We start from the raw sequence: 23,551 nt of genomic DNA, 5'->3' as shown, positions 1-23,551 counted from the left end.
TTTCTGAAATGGATTTTCTCACAGTTCTAATTATAAAACTAGCAATATTCTTAAAATCCTCACATACAAGTACAACTTTTAAATTTACCAGTTTAAGGAAATTCAGTACTTTCAGTATAAATATGAAACACAGTAGCATTGGCTTGTTTATTTCCAAAATCCATGTTACTAGTCTACAGACTATAGCAAACATATTTTAGGGGAAATATGCATTTAACACTTATTCAATAATCAAAATGCTCAATATATTGAACAGCACATGATTAAAAATAGCAGGATGCTTCAATAGCCTTAAAAGTGAACAGAATAAGTTGAGTATAATGACAACAAGAGAGCAAAGTATCAAAACAAACAAACAAAAACTAGATGCCCTAAAACACATTTCCAAAATTATTTTGATATTCTGGGGAAAAAGGAGCACTAAGTCATTACAATACGTATTTATCACTAACAAGGGGGCCTTTTGAAAGGAAAAATTTGGAACACTCCATGCACATACAAGCTAAAATGGAAGGTAGGGTGGTAGAGTAGAGAGGCTTAACCAAACTCGACTTTCATTATGACTTTGACAATGTCATTTAATCTGAGATTTATTTCTTCATCTTTAGGAGCTTCTTGGGATTGTTGTAAGGATTAAATGTGTATTTTAATATTTTGATAATATTAAATGCACACTAAGTCCTTCCCTCATTTGCAACAAAGACATAAATACTGTATGCAAAAGCAAGTCAATGATTACTCTCAATTGTGTTTCAAAGGGCAAAGCTATGTTATTTTTTGATTTAAAATATATGTGGTCACTACAACATTTAATAAATGACTGTATTTATATAAAATATGTTAAGATGAACCTGTATCTTATATGTTTAATGTAAAACTATGTGTCTAGCAGTATAGAAACAGAAATTTTGTGTTAGAAATACAAAAAAAATCATTAATTCTCGTGAACTTGCTAAAAAGCCCCCTAATATTATCTTTCTGTGATGAACCCAAAAGTCTCTTGCAAATATTAAGTTTTTAATAATAGCTGCTTTTATGAAGGAGATTATGATATAGCTAAGATTATTGATTTAATACAAAAGGACACTGGATAGCAGATAAGAGGCAAATGTGGCATGAGTCTGCAATGGTTTTCCCATGGATAACAGAATTCACTGTTTTATATCTGAGTCAGTGCTCTCCTTGATGACACAGCCATAACCCCTCAGGTCATTTAGAAATTTATTGGAGGCATTTCTTTGATTATTGTTAAAATATTAGGGGATGTTCCTGCATTAGTAGATGAAGACCAAGATTATTAGGCATCTAATAAACCATGGAGCTGTCCTGCAATACAAACAAAATTCTCCCATGTGCACAAATGTTGAATGTCCCTCATTGCCGTTTAAAATCATCTCAGCCTAGAATCTAACTCCATGACACATATAAGTTTAAACATTTTCAGTGGTTGTAATATGCACTAAATTTTCCTGGAATTCATCTATAAATCAAGAGAACATTTTCCACTGTTTTGCTCAACTTTTACCAAAAGTTGTTCCTTATTTTGGAAAATGATGTTACAATGTCAAAGTCGCTAGTGACATTTGAGTTACCAATGTAACATACCTGTGTATGTTTGCATTCATAATATTATATTTAAGAAAATTTTAAATATAAATTTTAAAATCTTATTTTAAAATGTTGAATACAAAGAAAATGTATCAATTATATTTAGCTGGTTATTTAACACTGTTTTATAGCTTATCTAATAATTGAACTATTTATCATATGACTAGTGTACCAACACTTTTAATTTTGAGACAGGATCTCACTCTGTCACCCCAGCTAGAATTCAATGGCATGGTCATGGCTCAGTGCAGCCTCTACCTCCTGGACTCAAGCCATCTGCCACCTCAGTCTCCTGAGTAGCTGCACTACAGTTGCACACCATCAGAGCCAGATATTTTTTAATATTTTGTAGAGAGGAGGTTTCACCAGGCTGATCTTGAACTTCTGGTCTCAACTGATCCTCCCGCCTCAGCCTCCCACAGTGCTAGGATTATAAGCATGAGCCACCACAGAGCAACAGATGTTTAAATGAAACAATAAAACTACAAGATTGAATGTAAATTTTTCTAAGCAGCACACTGATTAAATTAGCAAGGATATAGTATAATGTTTCTGAAATTTATGAGAAAAGTTTGAAAACTGTGTTGCTGTCACCAAACTGTTTTAAATGTGTCCTAATTGGAGAAATAAAAGTCTCATTATTTCTTACTGAATAGCACAATGCATTATAATATAAAGCCAAAATATTAAAGAATATTAATATTACCAGATGTATGAAACATTGCTATTTTATGTCAGAAAGAAATTCAAATAAAAAATTTGTATTTTACTAAGCAATGATATTGTATTAAGAAGGCTTGATGAAATTGTGAAAAATGTCAAAGATCATTGACACTTGTTGTACGAAAATGTGCAATGAACTGCATCCAAACACATTTTCATACAACAGATGAAAGTATCCTGTATGAAAATGATTCAATGCTGCTTATAAATAAGGTTCATAAAGACTAAAACACATGAAAAAAATGTTACTTTCAAAAGTACTGAGAATAGATACAAAGAGATTGTCAATTTGCAAATCCCTTAAAAAATATGGAAAAACATATTCACTTTCAAAGATTTGGATATCAGCAGTGATGGGTCTACATAGTGAATTTAGAGTCAACTTCAATAGCACTAGGTACTTTAGTAATTCACTGCATTATTAAGTGGCAATATGTAAGCATTAGGGATGCTAAAGGAATTATTCAAAATCAACGAATGTTGCATTCGGTGTATTAGTACATTCTCAGGCCATTATGAAGAAACACTTGAGCCTGGGTAATTTATAAAGGAAAGAGGTTTAATTGACTCCCAGTTCTTCAGGGCTGGGGAGTCCTCAGGAAACTTACAATCGTGGTGGAAGGGGAAGCAAACATGTCGTTTCTTCACATGGTGGCAGTAACAAGTGCACAGTAAAGGGACGGAAAAGCCCCTTATAAAACCACCAGATCTCATGACAACTCACTCACTGTCATGAGAACAGCATGGAGGTAACCACCCCCATGTTTCAATTACCTCCCACTGGGTCCTTCTCATGATATGTGGGGATTATGGAAACTATTATATAATTCAAGATAAGATTTTGGTGGGGACACAGTTAAACCATATTATTCTGCCCCAGGCCCCTCCCAAATCTCATATCCTCACATTTCAAAATGCAATAATGCCCTTCCAACAGTCCCCCAAAGTCTTAACTCATTCCAGCATTAACTCAAAAGTCCAAGTCCAAAGTCTCACCTGAGACAAGCAAGTCTCTTCTGCCTATGGGCCTGTAAAGTCAAAAGCAAGTTACTTACTTCCTAGATACAATGGGGGTACAGGCATTGGGTAAATACAGCCATTCCAAATGGGAGAAATTGGCCAAAACAAATGGGCTATAGGACCCATGAAGTTCAAACTCCAATAGGACAGTCATTAAACCTTAAGTTTCCAAAATGATCTACTTTGACTCCATGTCTCATATCCAGGGCATGCTGATGCAAGATGTGGGCTTCTCTGGTCTTGGAAAGTTCTGACCCTGTGGATTTGCAGGTTACAGACCCCTCTGTCTGCTTGCAGAGGCTGGTGTTGAGTGTCTGAGGCTTTTCCAGTTGCATGGTGCAAGCTGTCAGTGGTCCTACCATTCTGGGGTCTGGAGGATGGTGGCCCTCTTCTCACAGCTCCACTAGGCAGTGCCCCAGTGGGGACTCTGTGTGGGGGCTCCAACCCCACATTTCCCTTCTGCACTGCCCTAGCAAAAGTTCTCCATGAGGGCTCCATCCTGCAGCAAACTTCTGCCTGGACACCAAGGTGTTTCCACACATCTTCTGAAATCTAGGTGGAGGTTTCCAAAGCTCAATTCTTGACTTCTGTGCACCTGCAGGCTCAACACCACCTGGAAGCTGTCAAGGCTTTGGACTTGCACCCTCTGAGGCCATGGCCTGAACTATATCTTGGTCCCTCTTAGCCATGGATGGAGCAGCTGAGATGTAGGGCATCAAATCCCTAGGCTGCACACAGCACTGGGGGCTCTGGGACCAGCCCATGAAACCATTTTTTTTCTCCTAGACCTCTAGGTCTGTGATGGGAGAGGCTGCCACAAAGGTCTTTGACATGTCCTGGAGACATTTTTCCCATTGTCTTGGTGAGTAATATTCAGCTCCATGTTACTTATGCAAATTTCTGCAGTAGGCTTGTATTTCTCCCCAGAAAATGGGTTTTTCTTTTCTATTGCATCATCAGGCTGCAAATTTTCCAAATTTTTATGCTCTGCTTAGTTTTGAATGCTTTGCAACTTAGAAATTTTTTCTACCAGATACCCTAAATCATCTCTCTCAAATTCAAAGTTCCACAGATCTCTAGGACAGGTGCAAAATGCTGCCAGTCTCTTTGATAAAGCATAGCAAGAATCACCTATGCTTTAGTTCCCAAGGAGTTCATCAACTCCATGTGAGACCACCTCAGCTGGAACTTCATTGTCCATATCACTACCAGTATTTTGATCAAAGTCATTCAACAAGTCTCTAGGAAGTTCCAAATTTTCCCATATCTTCCTAGCTCCACCTCCATGATCCAATTACTTCCCACTGGGTCCCTCCTACAACATATGGGGATTATGGTAATTACAATTCAAGATGAGATTTGGGTGGGGACACAGCCAAAGCATATCACAGTGTCAGCAACAAAAAATAAATTATGCAATGGTAATTGCATTCGTTTCAAATTGGAATTTAGATGAGTTTTTAATGAATATTTAACTTTTTATTATATAAAATTATTTTTAAAATTTTGATTCATTAAATGAAAAATTAAATATCATAATTCAAATATCACAAAATGATATGATATATCTTTCAGATGTCTTTATATATTTGTACAGTTAAATAATATCCTTTATAAGCTGCTAGAAAATAAGATCAATCTTACAGTAATCAGAATTGTCATGAGATATTTAAGCAAACATATGTTATTTAAAAGTAGCTTGAGCATCAAACATTTTTACAGCTCTTATTTTTGCAGAAGTTAAATAAATCCAAGTAGATTGCTTTTCTTTGAATGGCTGCTAAAATGAGATGATGATTACTTTTTAAAAATTTGGGTTTAATTTACAAAGCTGGACTGGGTAATTAATTTATTTGAAAGAGAGGAAGAACACTGTTAGCCAAAATTTTCTGAAAAATTTAATTGAGCTAAAAATCAATGTTTTCAGGGAGCAAAGTACACTTTAATCAATCTAATTATGCAAGGTGTTTGATGTTATTAAGTCTTATATACATTTCTTTGGAAAGAAGAAAGTCAAATTGCTCTGGAATTTCCAAGAACATATTTGGTTGAAAGGCTGTCAGGGTTATAGTTTAGTTCTGGCAAAAGTAAGATTACTGATGGGTCTGTGTAGCACAGGAAACACGAGATTCCTTTTAACACACTTTAAGCAACTTCAATAGAACACATAAAATTGAGAATTCTCACTGAATTTCATGAATAAAGATTGTTTCAAAATTATATATATATGTATATGCACACACATAAGTATGCAATTTTATTTTTTGTAACATGCACAAATCTAGGTTGCAGAAATCACATATTGAAATAATGTATCTCAGTTATAAAAATCACATATTGAAACAAATTAGAGAGATAATTTATCATTAATCAATTTTATCCTGCTACTGTGCTCAGAGGTCTAGCACTCACTTTGACAAGGGCAACACTGTGTAAGTCACATTTATCATTTGAAATGTTTTAGTGGCCACATTACAAAAGGTATAATAAAGTAGAAAAATAATTTTAATTATGTACTATATTTAACACAGTGCATCTCCTAATTGTAATTCAAACCTGTAATTAATCAGTGTAAACACTATTGAGATATTGTACATTTTCTTAGTTTTTAATATAAATCTAACTTTACTAAAATTAAATAACATTAAAAATTCAATTTTCAGTAGCACTGACCACATTTTAAATGCTCCATAATCACATCAGGCTAGGGGTTATCATATAAGGCAATACTGGTCTGTACTGTTATTTATTACCGTTATTAGCTATCTTACTGACAACTATTCATTAGCTTAATACAGTTTTTATTTTAGTATCTGGACACACCTCTCTTTTTTTATTTTCCTGAACTAGTTATATTAAGCTCCTTCTCTTATGTTCACACTTACCTTAAGAAGGTGTAGGAATGTAATGACTTCATAAGGTCTTTTATAACAACTAACTATTTTGCAATAAATCATGTGTCTTTCCTTTTGGTTATGTGTTATACTGATATTTTTGAATCAATATAATATATGATTTTTGCGTCAATACTGTGTGATTTTGAACTTTTCTAACGAATGGTTTTAGATTATATTTTCTTTATGTATTATCTAATTATTTATTTATTTATTTTGAGATGGAGTCTCATTGTGTCACCCAGGCTGGAGTGCCCTGAGGCGATCTCGGCTCACTGCAAACTCCGCCTCCCAGATTCACACCATTCTCCTGCCTCAGCCTCCTGAGTAGCTGGAACTACAGGCACCCACCACCATGCCCGGCTAATTTTTTGTATTTTTACTACAGTCGGAGTTTCACTGTGTTAGCCAGGATGGTCTCGATTTGCTGACCTTGTGATCCGACTGCCTCGGCTTCCCAAAGTGCTGGGATTACAGGCGTGAGCCACCGCTCCCGGTCCTTAGATTCTATTTCCTATACATGTGATTTTAAGCTGTGCAACAGACTGTGTTCCCCCAATATTTGCATGATAAAACCTCCTACCAATGTGACGGCTTTTTAGAGGTAATTAGGTCAGGAGCGTGCCCTCATAAGAAGAGACCAGCAAGCTGGCTAGTTCTCTTTCCACCCTCTTCGCACCGTGGAAAGATGTAATAGGTACACAGTTTGCAATCCAGAGAGGGCACTAACCATCCTGGCTCCCTGATCTTAGACTTCCAGCCTCCGGAACTGTGAGAAATGAATTTCTGTTGTGTATAACGCATCCAGGCTATGGTATTTTGTTACAGTAGCCTGAACTGATAAGGATGTACAGTGTAGGAAATTTTAGAAAATATTAGAGAATGTAAGTCAACTGATCTACATGAACACAGTAATAGTTTTCTACTGTCTGCAGCAGGAGGAACAAGTCACGTTCTCTGACTGATTTCTAGACTGGTTAAACTGCTACACCAGCTTAACTTTCTGAGCACAGCAAAACCTTACTGGCTGTCATACTGACATTCTTTTTTCAATGATTCCACGTCTCCCAATTTTTGTCATCATTCCTGTCCATCTCATATGTTCGCTAACCACATTAGCCATATGTGTCTTCAAATTAAGTGTCCTAAAATTTGAAGTGAGAAAAACAGAAAAAGTCAAAGAAAATGGATCAATAATATTGATAATAAAAAATGACATATACTCAGTACTTACCATGTTTTAATTACTATCTTAAGGGCTTAATGGTTTAATATATATTAGTTGACATATCTCCAAACACTCTTAGAAGACTGTACAGTTGTTTCTAAAGCTGATATTTGCTTAGTTCAGATCAGTACCAAATAACTCAGTTGAGAATTTCACCTAGATCTGTAGTTCTGCAAACTTTTGATCCTAAGAGTTATGATATATTTCTTTACAGGAAATATAAACTGTGAAATATAAATGTGAGTTTAACAGATGGATTGATGCCTCACACTAACACACCTGCATGGAATGTAAGGGAAGATTATTACAATTGCATATTGTGTAGTTTTGACTTTAGCCCTTTTGTTTAAATCTAATAAACTGTTGCTGGCAGTCTTCAAATAAACAACACAGATGCATTTATGTAACAGTGCCCCATGACCAAAAGATTATGTGATGTCTCACTCTCTATCCTGTTCTACAATATTAGGTTTGTGCTAGTCATACAACTGTTGCTAAATAGAGACTCCCAAGAACTGTCTGAGTTAATATTCACTCCAATCATTCTGCTGCCCTGTGGAGTATTAGAGCATGACAGGGCTGTAGTCACATTTCAAAGGCAAAGGACTTCACTGTTCTTAGATCACATACACGTAATATGCTAGTCCTATATAACTTGCTCTTTTTTTTTCTTTGCTATTACTCTGCTCTTGCTATATGCAGTTATTTGCCTTTCAGGTTTTACAACTTTCTCATAAATTTCAAAATTTAATTAATTTTATGTGTTTTTTAACTTTAAATCACTTATGTCATCTTGCAATAAAGAGGAGTAAGGACTTCAACAGTATTTATTTCCTTAAAATATGTTTTCTGTACATTAGGGGGCACTCATGTTTTTGAGGGAACCAATTTCAATAGGTTGATTTTTTGGTCTTCATTTTAAAGGTGAAGCATTATATTCTTTGAAGTGTTTTTCTAGGAAATATTTAAGGGAAACTTGATCAATTACCTTGGAAATTTTACCAATTATCACCCTGACACATGTAGAGTATTGGATTTTAGGAAAGTGGCTAAAATGGCTGGTTTATTTTTATTTTTATTTTTAGATGGAGTCTCAATCTGTCACCCAGGCAGGAGTGCAGTGGCATAATCCCAGCTCACTTCAACCTCCGCCTCCCAGGTTCAAGTGATTCTTGTGCCTCAGCCTCTGGAGTAGCTAGGATTACAGGCACACACACACCACCACGCTGGGCTAATTTTTGTATTTTTAGTAGAGACTGGGTTGCACAATGTTGGCGAGGCTGGTCTCAAACTCCTGACCTCAAGTGATCTGCCCACCTCGACCTCCCAAAGTACTGTGATTACAGGCGTGAGCCACCATGCCCAACCAAATAGCTGGTTTAAAATGGTGAGGGAACATAATATTATGAATTCCCAAATGTTTACGTATTTGTATTATATTGATTTAACTTATTACAAGCACATTTTATTTAAATAGTTACTAAGTAAATTTTGTTTATAAATATTTTCAACAAGAAACTTTACTTTGGTCTTCTTACCTGTAAAAGAGGAATAATTATTAAGAAAGAATTTCTCAACATTACAATAGGGACCAAATGAGATAATATCTAAAATTTAATTTATACATGGAATTTACACATATTTGTATTTCATAAATGTTTTTCATAATTGATGTAATTAATGAGTTCTACTTAGACTATTTTTGATAAAATTCATTCTAGCAAACATTGAATTTCCTCCATAGACCTACTTCTATTAGTTTAGATTTGATTTTCGCCCTCTATGAATATGCTTTCAACTAGCCTTAAACTAACAACAAAAAGAAATATTCTGCAAAAGTAAGAAAGATTTTTGCGAGGTTAAAAAAATGTATTTTTAGATGTGTGCTAAAATCTTAATATATATTTTATTGCAATTATAAAATTATTTTGTAATTATTTCTTCGATAATAGTTTTAACATCTTTCAACCATGTCTTGTCTAAAATATGTTAGTTTGGCTAAGCTATAATTAAAATATTAATGTGTATCAGTCAGCTATTGCTACAGTTATGCTGTGTAACAAGTCACCCTAAAAATCAGTGGTTTAAAACAGTAGCAATTAATTTTCATACTCATGGTCATGCGGTGACTGCATTGTGGCTGGTCAAGGATGTAGTCTAACATCTAGGCTCCAGGCTTCCAACTGTACACTACAGATTGGATTCAGGTATGCTCCTTATGATGCTCAATCTTCTGGGTCGAGCAATCACCCAGTGCATGTGCCCATCTCCATGCATCTTATTCTGTGATCCAGGTAGAAGATCAGTGGCTTGCTGGGGTCATTTTCTTCTCATGGTGAATCCCAGGGTTGAAGAAGGCAAACCGAATTCCACAAATACATTTTGAGACTCTGCTTAAGTAATTTACACTAACTTCTCATGAGCCAGAGAAATTCCATGCTCAAGTTCAGTGGCAAGATGAGGGGAAGTACACCTTGCCAATAATGAAGCTATGGCTATAGTTGTATAATTATATCAGAGACAAGTGAAGAGTTAGAAAGCCTCAAGTTAAATGGTTTGTTGAATGAGATGTATGCAGTAAGGTTCAATCAAAAGGCAAATAATTTTGTTCTGACTTCAGGTCTTGGACTTTCCATAAACCTCTCCTATTTCTCGGTGAAATAAAATGCATATCCCCTATGTTTTGGCCAATCTGACATAATAAAACAGGAAAGTCAAACTCTAATACAGTTCAAACTGCATATTAAACACCTCCAAGGGTGCTTGGCAAACTGGGCCCAGGAGAAAGGTGATGGTGAATGGATATCATGTTTAGGGAGAAAGTGACAACTATTGGTGTTTGCTGCATAGACTGTATTAGTGTACTGTGCCTTCAGATGTTATTACTTAGTATAAAATGTGAACAAACTGAGAAACTTTCTTATAAACCAATACAGTTATATACTATGTTCTTTTTATGTCATCTACCAATCATATATAATTTAATTCATCTAATGAAAGGATTCATTGTAGCTAAGAATACTGTAGAAGTGGCTTCCCAACTTGTCAGACAACCTCCTGATCTGGGTTAGAGCAACAGCTGAAGATCAAATTCTGTGGGGTGGCTTTTGGTGCATTCCTACCAACTCACATTCTATTATGTTTCATCAGCCCTTTCAGAAATCCTTTAAACTACTTACTACCTTGAAATAAATCCCTAAATCAGCTAGAAGGGATTATCTTTTTTTGGTACAGAACACAGTCTGATAGATTAAATATTACACGGAGATATGGAAGGCCAGAGGATCTCAAGAAAAGAGAAGGCCTAAATTGCTAAATTGATCTGGAAGGTTTGAAAGTAATAAATATCTTTCTAGATAGATCCTAGAATTAAATATCAGAGAACAAGACAATGCCCCAGCACATAGTCCATAGTTGTGAAAAGGTACTTATATTTTTATGTGTAGTTGTTAGTAGTTGCTTAGAATAAAGTGCTTATCATGTAACATGTAATATAAGACTGTGTGTTAGGCTCTTTTCTGCTTACTTAGCACTCTTATAGAAAAAATAAAATGATTAGATTAGGGCCTAAAATTCTTCCTCAATGAAGTGTCAGAGGATGAGAGATCCATGTTGCCTCTTAGTGGAATCTATCTCTTGAAGGCACAATGCTATTATACGAAGAGTCAGGAAAACAGTCTGATTCTTTGGGTTGCCAAATTACAAAATAAGTTGAATTGATTGCTTCTGAAAATATCTTATTTAAATTTAGGATACCTGTTGGAAAAGAGTGGGACTCTAAGAATTGATATGTGGTGCTTTGGTGTAATCAGATACTCCTCAGTATCTGAAGTCTAAGTTCCACTCAGCCTTTCTTGTCAGCAGAAACAACCCTTCCCTATCTGATAAGATTGTTCCTCTCCTGTCTGAAGTTGTTAATATGTCACTTGAGGTAGTAGACACACACAGATATATTATACAATATGTTAATTTTTATATTTACATCTTTTGTTCAATATACTTTTTTGAGAATCATGTATATTGTTGTATATATTAGTAAATTGTTCCATTTATTGCTAGATAGTATTAATAAAATGACTGCACCACAATTTTGTTATTCATTCTCTTATTAATTGACATTTAAGCTCTTTTCATTTAGAGTCAACACGAATAAAGCTACTATGAACATCTTTTTAAAGTCTTCTTTTTATATATTAAAAATAATTCTTGTGTAAATATATAGGAGTGGAATTGCCCAGTCATATAATAGTTGTTTAATGACTGTTTTAAAAAATATTAGGATATTTTACATAAATGTAAGAGTCTGGTTGCTGCTAATCATTGCTAACATTTGGCATTATCAATCTTTTTAATTTTAGCCATTTTAGTGGATTTGATGTACCATCTTATTGTAGTTTTAGCGGATTTTCTTGATTACTAATGATGTTGGGCAATATTTCATAATCTTACTGGCCATTCTTATATTTTTTCTTTTGAAGTGTCCTTTTAACATGTCGCCTATTTGTTTTATTGAAATTATTTATTATTTTAACTGAATTGCAGAAATTCTTAATATACTCTAAATTTTTAATTTGATGATTAGTGATTTCTATGACCTGTCAAAGAAAACTGTGCCACCAAGATCACAAAGATTTTCTCCAATGTTTACTTATAAAAGTTTTATATTTAGTGGCCTCTTATATTATTGGTCCTTTATGATGTTTTAGCAATTATAAATAATAAACAATTCCATTAAAATAAATTTTGTTTCACCTAGTGTTAAAAGTTATACTTTTGCTTTCCTTAGGTTATCTTTGCATATCTTCTTCCATTCCTTTACTATCAAGCTTTCTTTATCTACCACTGTCCTCTTTCAAAATGTGTTCTTCGTTGTTACATAATGCTGGATCTTGTTTTTACAAATTTTCAGGGTTTCTCTTTTGGTAAGTGAATTTAACTTATTTACGTTTATTTTAATCAATGAATAGATACGATATTCTTCTGTACATATGCAAATTTTATAAGTTTGACTTTTCACGCTTCACTTAACATCTCATTTATAAAGGTCATTTGAAACATTTTTCTCTGTTACTTTCTTGACATAATGAAAATTTCCTTCCTGTCAAAATGCCTGGCATATATTCATTTCCTGATTGTTCCCTCAGTACTCCAACCTCCAAAACCATCATTTGGTATTGTTTTATTTAGTTATGTATTCCTTTGAATATTTTTTGTTTATTATACATTTAGATAATAGTATAATTCAGTAAGTTATTCACTGACCCTTACGCACAATTTATGTATTAGCATCCTCTTAGATTTATCACCATCTGTTTTTGGTTATTTCCTCCATTTACAATTTCAATTAGGTTCTTTTGTTGTAAAACTTTTGAGACTTTTTGTGTTATTAAAAATAATTTTATATGTTTATTTAAAATTAGATTGCCAGTATAAAATTCTGGCATTTATTTATTTATTTTTCCTTAATCACTTGAAAATGATGTAACACTGTATTTTTGCCTGCAGTGTAAGTGATTCCTCATATCAATCGGTTGCTTGCTCATTTAGGGCAGAAGCTTTCTCTAGAAGCTTTGGGAAATGTCATGGTATTTTAGATACTCTTGCTTGAATTTCACTATAATTTATAATTTATCTAGGTGTATGTGTGCATATTAATAAATCTTTTTGGATTGTTTTTATCTTGTACACACATATAGAAGATTATATAAAACTTGAAGTTTTAAATCTTTTGTGTATATATAAAATGTTAAAACTACATAAAAACTTTATATATAAAGGGTCAAGCAGAGAGACATTTAGTATAGGGAAATGGCTCATGTGGTTGTGGGCTTATGAGGTTGTATGGGCTGGCAAGTCACAATTCTTAAGGCAGTCCAATATACTGAAAATAGGCAGCAGTTAATGCTGTAGTCTTGAGGCAAAATTTCTTCTTCTATGGGAAATCTCAAGTTTTCCTCTTAAACCTTTCAACTGATTGGATGATTCTCACCCACATTATTGAGGATAATCTCCTTCAGTTAATGTCAAATGATTGTAGATCTTAACTACGTGTATAAAATACTTTCCCAGCAACACCTAGTAGGTTTGATTTGATTAAATAACTGGTTACGATGACCTGGCCAAGTTGATATATAAAATTGACTATCACAGCTACCTTTCCAGTTTTAAGGAGGCACTGACCTGCCTAGTAAATAGGGAAGAGAAAAGATCCCCCAAGCATTCCCCATCTAGGATGTCCAATGAACTTATCTGAACTGCCCATTTTCACACACATGGAGAAACAATGACTTTCTTCTTTGCCAAAAGTTCATAATTTTACATTTTGTTTTTTTGATCCATCAGTGTCTTTTTATTTATGTTGTATATCTAGTACTGTCTCAGAGGAAGGAGCCAAATGCCCATATGAGTTTTCCATATTCTCTGAAAATAGAAGACTTCAAAGAAGTTTGGTTGGGTACAAAGACTACATTAAACTTCCTTTCAATTTGTCTGGAATAGACAAGCATGCCACATATCTACTCTCTACAATTTGCTTTAAGGAGATAGTGAAGAAATAGTGAACTATTAGGAGGCTCTTTTGTTAAAATTTTTGTCACAGAAATTTCTTCATTTACAGTGACTGTTCCTTTGTACAAATATAAGTAGGCATATAGAAGATATTTTGGTGGGGGGGGATATATTTCCTTAGTTAAAAACTTAGAATCACCTATACGCTGATTGATGCTCTGAATCCTAGAAGAGCTTCCAAATAACATCAAAACATCAACAAAAGGCACAAAAGGACTAGTGTCGGCAGTAAAATCTATTTAGATTATTGTGATCTGTATCTTTTAATGAGATTCATTTCCAAATCTATTTGGAGGCCCTGCCAAGTTTTCTGAAAAAGTCTTCTAAAAATATTTTAGGACAACTAAATAAAATTAGAGTTCTTCAGTAAGCTAATGGAGTGGCAAGACCTTTGGAAACTCTAAAGTAATGGTCCTCAAACATTATTGTTTATACATGACTTATCTTTTGAGTATAGGCAATTCTGAAAGAGGTGGTCTGTATTATACTTTATAACATGATTATTATTACTATATTTCTTGATGATCTTTCACATGGGAACTCTATCTGCAGCAGGAAGAGATCTTCAAGGCAAATTCAGTTCCTCAAATCAAAATTCAAATCTCAACATGATTATATGATTTCTAGAGATCTTGATCAAGTTAGAGGGTTCAGTTAATGCAATATATATTATGGAATCCAAATTTTCCAAACATTCAGAAACAAAAATCTGTGGCAAAATGACAACATGTAATTTTGTTTCCTTCAAATTGTTTAAATATTAGGTCATGTTTTTCTACAAAACAAAATAATGTCAATGAATTTTGAGTTCAGGTAATAATGATATAATTCTTTCTTCAAATAATTAGCCATTTTGTTCTTTTTTAACAAAAGGAAACAAGGAAACTTGTGTTTTTCATGTCTTTTCCTCTTTTATAAAAACAAACTTTGAGGCACAGTTTGAAAACTACCAAAAATTTGAAGATTATCACCGATCACATAATTCAGATATTATGACTATTCAGATAGTATTACCTTTAATATTTTGGTGTGTATCTTTGCTGGTTTTGTTATTGTAATATATCACTATATATCTCTATATTTAACCATCTCTAATATGTAAGTAAATATTTTTATGTAATGAAATATCTATATACATAATGTATAATTTTTTTTTTTTTTTTTTGAGACAGAGTCTCGCTCTGTCGCCAGGCTGGAGTGCAGTGGCGTGATCTTGGTTCACTGCAACCTCCGCCCAAGTGATTCTCCTGCGTCAGTGTGCCGTGTAGCTGGGACTACATGTGAGGACCACTATGCCCAGTTAATTTTTGTATTTTTAGTAGAGACGAGGTTTCACCATGTTGACCAGGATGGTCTCGATCTCCTGACCTGGTGATTTGCCTGCCTCAGCCTCCTAAAATGCTGGGATTACAGGCGTGAGCCACTGCACCCGGCCCATATATAATGCATAATTTTTAGAATATCTATTTTACTTATCCTATTTCAAGCTTTTCCTATAACCTTACATCTTCTTCAATAACATAATTTCAATGAGTATATCTTGTGGAGGTATCATCATGAATTTATTTGCATTAAGTGTCTCATTCTGTTTTGTTTCATAGTGATATAATCCTATAATGGTTAGGTCTGCTCTTATACGATGTGTATAGATTTAGTATTTAGAGCAATCTGAGAACTTTCTCTATTATTTTATGTATTTGTCTTTTTAATATTCATTGCATTTACTCCCTTTGACTGTATTTATAAAATCTTTTTCTATTTTATTCTTTAATTATTTGTAAGATATTCTATTAGTGGCTAGTATTATGCTATTTTTATTTTATTTTTTTCTTTTAACTTTTATTTTAGGTTCAAGGGATACATGTGCATGTTTGTTGTGTGGTAAATTGTGTGTAGTAGGAATTTGGTGTACTGGTAATTTTGTCACACAGGTAATCAGCATAACACCCAATAGGTAGTTTTTTAAATCATCTTCTTCCTGTCATCCTCTACTCTCAACTAGGCCCCAGTGTCTATTGCTCCCATCTTTGTGTGTTTGTGTACTCAATGTTTAGCTCCATCATGCAGTATTTAGTTTTCTGTTCCTGCATTAATACATTTAAGATAGTGGCTTCGAGCTCCATTCATGTTGTTGCAAAGGGCATGATATTATTTTTTTAAAAAAAACCTGCATAGTACTCCATTGTAAATATGTGCCAGGTTTTCTTTATCTAGTCCACCGCTGATGTGCATCTAGGTTGATTTCATGTCATTGCTCTTGTGAAAAGGGCAGTGACGAATATATGTATGCATATGTCCTTATGGTAGAACAATTTATATTTCTTTGGGCATATACTCAGTAATGGGATTGCAGGGTCTAATGGTAGTTCTATTTTAAGCTCTTTGAGAAATCTCCAGACTCCTTTCCATGGTGACTGAACTAATTTACATTCCCACTTGTAGTATATAAGCATCCTCGTTTCTCTGCAACCTCATCAACATCTGTTATTTTTTGGCTTTTTGATAATAGCCATTCTGATTGGTGTAAAATGATATCTCATTGTGGTTTTAAGTTGCATGTCCCTAGTGATTAGTGAAATTGAGAATTTTTTCATATACTTTTTGGCCATGTGTTTGTCTTCTTTTGAGAGGTGTCTATTCACGTCCTTTGATTATTTTCTGATGAGGTTATTTTTTGTTTGTTTTTGTTTTTTTTCCTTGTTGATTTCTTTGAGTTTCTTATATATTCTAGATATCAGACCATTGTCAGATGCATAGTTTGCAAATATTTTCTCCCATTCTGTAGGTCATGTGTTTACTCTGTTGATAGTTTCTTTGGCTGTGCAGAAGCTCCTTAGTTTAATTAGGTCTCATTTGCCAATTTTTGTTTTTATTGCAATTGATTTTGGAGACTTCATCATGAAGTCTTTGCCTGGGCTACGACTTCTAGTACAATATTGAATATGAGTGATGAGAGGGGGCATCTTTGTCTTGTTTTGGTTCTCAAGTGGAATGCTTTCAGTTTTTGCCCATTAAGTATGATGTTGGCTGTGGGTTTGTTGAAGATATTTTCTATTATTTTGAGGAATGTGCCTTTGATGCCTAGTTTGTTGAGGGTTTTTAATATGAAGGAATACTGAATTTTATCAAAAGCCTTTTCTGTGTCTATTGAGATGATCATGTGGTTTTGTTTTTAGTTCTGTTTATGTAATAAATCACATTGGGATTAATCTGTGTGTGTTGAAACAACCTTGCATCCCAGGAATAAAGCCTACTTGATTGTGGCTGATTAGCTTTTAGTATGCTGCTGGATTTGGTTTGGTAGTGTTTTGTTTAGGATGTTTGCATCTATATTCATCAGGGTTATTGGTTTGAAGTTTTCTGTTTTCATGATGTCTTTGCCAGGTTTTGGTATCAGAATAATGCCAGCATCATAGAATGAGTTAGGGAGGAGTGCCTCCTCCTTGGGTTTTTAGAATACTTGAAGTAGGATTGGTACCAGGTCCTCTTTATTCATCTGGTAGAATTTGGCTATGAATCCATTTGGTCTGGAGGTTTTTCTGGTTGGTGGGTTTTTTTAACACTGATTCCATTTTGGAACTATTTATTGATCGTGGTACAGTTTCTTTCTGATTCAGTATCGGTTGTTTGTATTTTTCCAGGAATTCATCCATTTCTTTTAGATTTTTTAGTATGCATACAAGCTTCTCTACTATCATGAGACTTATCTTTGAACACTTTTCCCTTGTTAATGCCTCTATGAACAAAAGAATTGAAAAGGGGGCCTATTGTGTGCACTCATAAGGTATAATTTTATTTGTGAATGATTTTGCAACCAGCCTTCTACATGGATAATCTAATACCTTCATGAAAGATGAGGGCCTAATGTAGGTGAGAAACTTTACTGGTACATATGTTGCCCTACAACCAGTCAGAAACTGAATACTGGTTCACTCTTGTTAACCCACATTATGGGTTAAAGAGAACGTTGCCAGGAGGCCTTTCCTCTTCTAGAGAGGCATCGTTTGTTTGGTCCTTTTTTCCATGGTTTGGAGTAAAAGAGGTGATAATTAAAAATGTATCCCTTATGATAAGCTCTGTGGTAGATTCTACTGTAAAGGCTATGGTTATACAACAGACTTTAAATTCTCTTGTGAAAGAAGTTATGCTAAATAATAGAATTGCTCCAGATTGCTTACTAGCTAAACAGGGAAGTATCTGTGCAGCTGCTGGCAGTTGTTGCCTATGGAGAAATACATCACATCGGGTATTACAGAGATTCAGTTGTAGGGGATTAATGAAAAGACTGTTTAGTTAAGTTAGTAGATTCTTTATCTAGCTTATTCTTTGATTTATTTGAGTTTAGGTGGTTTGGTTCATGGGGACCCTGGGTAAGAAGGATAATCCAAACTCTTGGTATTATCCTTCTAATAGTCATAGTAGTAGTCTCCCTGGTATGCTGTATTCTCTCAGACATTTTGAATGCTTGCATGCAGTCATCTCTAGAATGTCAAATGCTCTCTCTTCAACTGGAGTGACAAGAGCTGAAAGAAATGTGTGAACATGAGGACACAGTAACCTATGAATGAACATGCTGAGACTGGAAACTCAGAATGATAGTAACCAAGAGTGGCACTAAGGCACCAAGATTTGGTCACACGCTCACCTACGTGAGAATCTGACCAAAAGAAGGCAGTTGTTCAACCAAATGGCAGGAGGCCATTGTTTTGGACTGAACTCATGCACTGGGCCCCAATAGACCAGACAAAAACAAAATGGAGCTGCTGATGCTAAATGTGACATAATCAAACTAAGACGTTAAGGAAACAGAGAGATCCTAGAACAGACCAGGTTTTGTCTTTTTCATGTAAACAAGATATTCCAGCATAAGGAGGTACCCTCTACTTAGTCCTTGTTTCTACCTTGTAAAACCCACTGTTCTACTGTTTCCCAGTGTGCCTCAAGGTCAAATAAGTCCATTTATAAATGTGTTGATGACATCGGTGACTAAAGTTTTGGTCAATTTGTCAAAATTGAGAAGATAACCAAAAGGAGGGAATCGTCAAGTCAAGTTCAGTCTAAAGCTGCCTCCTTACATATTTTAAGTTCAGCCTATAGGTTTTTCTGTACATTGTCATGAATTATAACAAGTGATGGTATAAACAGACCACAGCCTACACTTGTGCCAGTCACTGAGCATTGGCCAATCAAATATAGCCAACTGTTTCAGCCATGTTCAAATAGACAAAAGTCAACCTGCAACCAATTGAGCTATTTCTATATCTCATTTAAAATCATGCCACTTTTCTTTTTTGTCCATAAATCTTCTTCTACCATTTGGCTGAGCTGGAGTCTCTGAGCCTACTGTGATGCAGGAGGCTGCTTGATTTGTGAATCATTAATTGCTCAATTAATCTCCTTTAAATTTAATTCAGGCATGTTTTCCTTTTATCAGCTGGTTGTTATGTAGACTTGATTGTGTATTTGTTTTATAGTATTGATCATCCATGTACTTGTGTTTTTGTGGTGGTCAATAATGGTCTTTCATTTGCATGAAAGCATTCCCTTCAGGACCTCTTGTAAGGCAGGCCTGATGGTAATGAATTCCCTTAGCATTTGCTTGTCTGAAAATAATTTTATTTCTCCTTTTCTTAGGAAGCTTAGTTTGGCTGGATATAAATTCTTGGTATAAATTTTTTTTTCCTTAAGAATGTTGAATATAGGGACTCAGTATCTTCTGGCTTATAGGGTTTCTGCTGAAAAATCTGCAGTTAGCTGGAAGGGTTCCCTTTTTGGTGACCTGCCCCTTCTAACTAGCTGCCTTTAATATTTTTTTATTTGCACTGACCTTGGAGAACATGATGATTATGTGTCTGTGGGATGGTTGTCTTGTACAGTATTTCACAGGAGTTCTCTGAATTTCCTAAATTGTAGATTGACCTCTCTAGTGAGATTTCTTGGACAATATCCTCAAATATGTTTTCCAAGTTGCTTGCTCTGTTTCCCTCTCTTACAGGGATGCCGAAGAGTTGTTGAGTTGGTCTTTATGTAATCCCATATATCTTGGAGGTTTTATTCATTTTTTAAAATTCTTTTTTCTTTATTTTTGTCTGACTAAATTAATTCAAAAATCTTGTCTTTGAATTCTAGGATTCTTTCTTCAGCTTGGTCTATTCTATTGTTAATACTTCCAATCTTATTATGAAATTGTTGTAGTGAGTTCTCCAGCTCTATTGGCTCAGATTAGGTCTTTCTTAAAATGGCTATTTTGTCTTTCATCTCTTGGATTATTTTCCTGGATTCCTTAGACTCCTTTGAATGGGTTTCAACTTTCCCCTGAATCTTAGTGCTCTTCATTGTCATTCAGTTTCTGAATTCTATGTCTGTTATTTCAGTCATTTTCTTCTGTTTAAATAACATTGCTGGAGAGCCAGTGTGGTTGCCTGAACATAAGAAGACACTCTACCTTTTAGAGTTACCAGCATTTTTGTGCTGGTTCTTTCTCATCTGTGTGGGTTGATGTTCCTTCTGTTGTGGTATTATTTGAGTACGGTCAGTTGACTTTGTTTCTGGATGTTTTCAGAGGGTCAAGCCATCGTGCAGGGCCTTTATTTGCGATCTAACTCCTGTCCTTGGCTTCACAGGGGTGGGGTATATCAGCAAAGTATATTTGGTTTTGAAATTTGGGACGTACTCTTATAGAGGGTACTAAAGTGTAGTGGGCTCTTGCTCAGTCAGGCAGCTCCTCCATTTCCTCGCATTTGCAGCTGTGCTTAGTGTGGGCTCCTCTCCCACTCAAGTATTCATCACAGATTTTGATTTGGCATTCCTGGGCTGCATACCACAGCCCTGGGGTGAGCTGAGGCTTTTTATTTCCTCCCCAGCTTTGGGGCAGAGGGGAAGGATCCATGGCGGTGGCAATGACAGAAGGCCTTTCACTTGTCTTTTAGTGCTCCACCCCAGAGAAATGCAGAGCCACTGCCAATGGCAACAATCAACCCATGGTACAGTGGTTGCATTGTGGGCCCAAGCCAGGGGGCATTGCCTGGTGTTGAGCAAGCAGTGTGGGAGGCTCACAAGGAAGATAGGCTGGCCTCTTCTCCATAAGGCAGGTGTGGTGTGCTTTAGGTGTGAGTAAAGCACTCAGGCTTTGTTCTTTCCGCTGTCCAAGGGCAGCGAGGGCAGTACCAATGCAGTAGTAGCGGCAGAACTCTCAGTTGCCTCTGAGAGCTCTACCCTAGAGAAAGGCAGAGGTGCTGCCAATGGGAATGTTCAGCCAGGGATGGGGCTGCTGCATTGCAGCCAGAGTCAGGGCCCTGCCTGGTGAAGAACAGGGGATGAGCGCACACATGAAAGAGAGACTGGGCTCCTTATCCTATGGCATCCGTGGTGTCCAGACCCCAAGAGAGGGTTCTTGGATCTCACACATAAAAGAATCTGAGTTGAGTCCACAGAGTAAAGTGAAAGCAAGTTTATCAGAGAAGTAAAGAAACAAAAGAATGGCTACTCCAGAGGCAGAGCAGCCCAGAGGGCTGCTGGTTGCCCATTTTTATGGCTATTTCTTGATTATATACTAAACATGGGGTGAATTATTTGTGCCTCCCCTTTTTAGACCATATGGGGTAACTTCCTGATGTTGCCAAGGCATTGTAAACAGTCATGGCACTGGTGGGGGTGTAGAAGTGAGGATGACCAGAGGCCACTCACATCATCATCTTGGTTTTGGTGGGTATTTTCTGTCTTCTTCACTGCAACCTGTTTTATCAGCAAGGTCTTTATGTCCTGTATCTTGTGCTGACGTCCTATCTCATCCTGTGACTTAGAATGCCTTAACTGTCTGGGAATGTAGCCCAATAGGTCTCAGCCTCATTTTACTCAGCTTCTATTCAAGATGAAGATGCTCTGATTCAAATGCCTCTGACATTTCCCTACTCCCTTTTACAAGAGAACCCTTAATCCTAACAGTGGCAGAGGGATGAAGATTCATCTTCTGTAACTTCTTCATGCTGAATAGGCGTGGTAATATTCCTGCCCAACTATTAGTGTCTCCGGCGTTCAGGTGGAGAGGAACTTAATTACAAAGCATCGATATGGTGAGGGCCATTCATAGCTGTGAGTTCTAACAAAAGGTAATATCTGGAAGATTAATAAGTATTTAATTTAAGAGAACATTTAGTAAACCTATCCTGCATTCCTACACAAAAGTACAACAGCAATATATTCCAAAACAGTAAAACAAAATTAGTAAAATTATCTCAAGTTAACTAAATTAGAAGGTTTCCATGAACTGGGCAACAGTTGAAACCAAGCTGATGTGGGGTTGCTAGCGGATTCTAGTACATACCCCAAGATTTTTACATTACCCATCCCTTGTTTCTTCTGAGCAGCAGTCAGAGATCACTGGTTGTTTCACAAGAATAAGCAGGGTTAGTCTAAATTGCAGAAACAAGCTTAAAAACCACTAGAATTTAATAACCGGTATACCATATTGTTCTTGAAACATGATTTTTCTTTCTCCAGCTTTCCGTGTTTACCAAAGACAAATCATGGTAATACCAATTTGCTTTGTTATACTTGGCCTAATTATCTGTATAAAATGCAGCAAGAGTAATTATTTTTCACATAGGCTTTTTAAATTGGCTTGATGTAACTTTGTTCCATAGAAGGAATCTCAGATAAGACATTTTTTTTAAAAACAGAGCCCAGCCATGGGTTTGTACCCTAAAAATACCTATACAAATTGGATACATTCCTCTCCTCTTGAGGTCCCTGAGGTTCCTCAGTTGGTCAGAAGGTAACATTCTTTACTTTTCAGAGGTCAGGAACTCTGCACAGAGACTGTGTAGAAAAGGTATGAGGCCAGCTTGCTCAAGGGGCTTTCATTGGCTTTGCAAGTCAAGTTTGATGCCTTAAAGGAAAGCACACCATTCCAATCAAAGCCTTGGTAAAATAACCAGTTTCCCCAGTTGTGCCCTGTTGTAAAAGAAAACAGATTCTTATTTCACTTACGCAAATAACTACACTACTGTAAGTTAAAAATACTCACAACTAGTTTCAAATTCTGGAGCAATCAGGTAGACCAAAACAAGACAATTGTTTGTGGATGACAAAACGTCTTAGGACAGCCATAGTCAAAAACATAATTGACAAAAAAAATTGCTTACCTCTGTGGCATACAATAATTTTATGTAACAATAACATATACTAAGTCATATCAGGATTACAGGAGTTTCCCATAATTTTGGAACACATACCAATAACGTATTTATAATACAAATATAGCCCAAAGAAAGCCAAACATTGCTTTATGTTTGATAATGTTTTCTGTATGATTTTTATATCAAATAAGCCAAATTTCACCTTTACATTTGTGCATTATTGATGTCACACCCAATTCTTAAAAAAAGCCTTATAGACATTTCTACCCAATTTTAATATTTGACCATACGGTAAGATTCTCATAAACATTTTATAACCCTTTCCATTTTTTGTTAAAGAGCAGATTATAAGCAGGTTCTTGCTTTAAGAAAAA

Source organism: Trachypithecus francoisi, unplaced genomic scaffold (assembly GCF_009764315.1).
Source record: "Trachypithecus francoisi isolate TF-2019V2 unplaced genomic scaffold, Tfra_2.0 Lachesis_group3, whole genome shotgun sequence".
Taxonomy (NCBI): Eukaryota; Metazoa; Chordata; class Mammalia; order Primates; family Cercopithecidae; genus Trachypithecus; species Trachypithecus francoisi.
Note: the sequence above shows the minus strand (reverse complement) of the source record.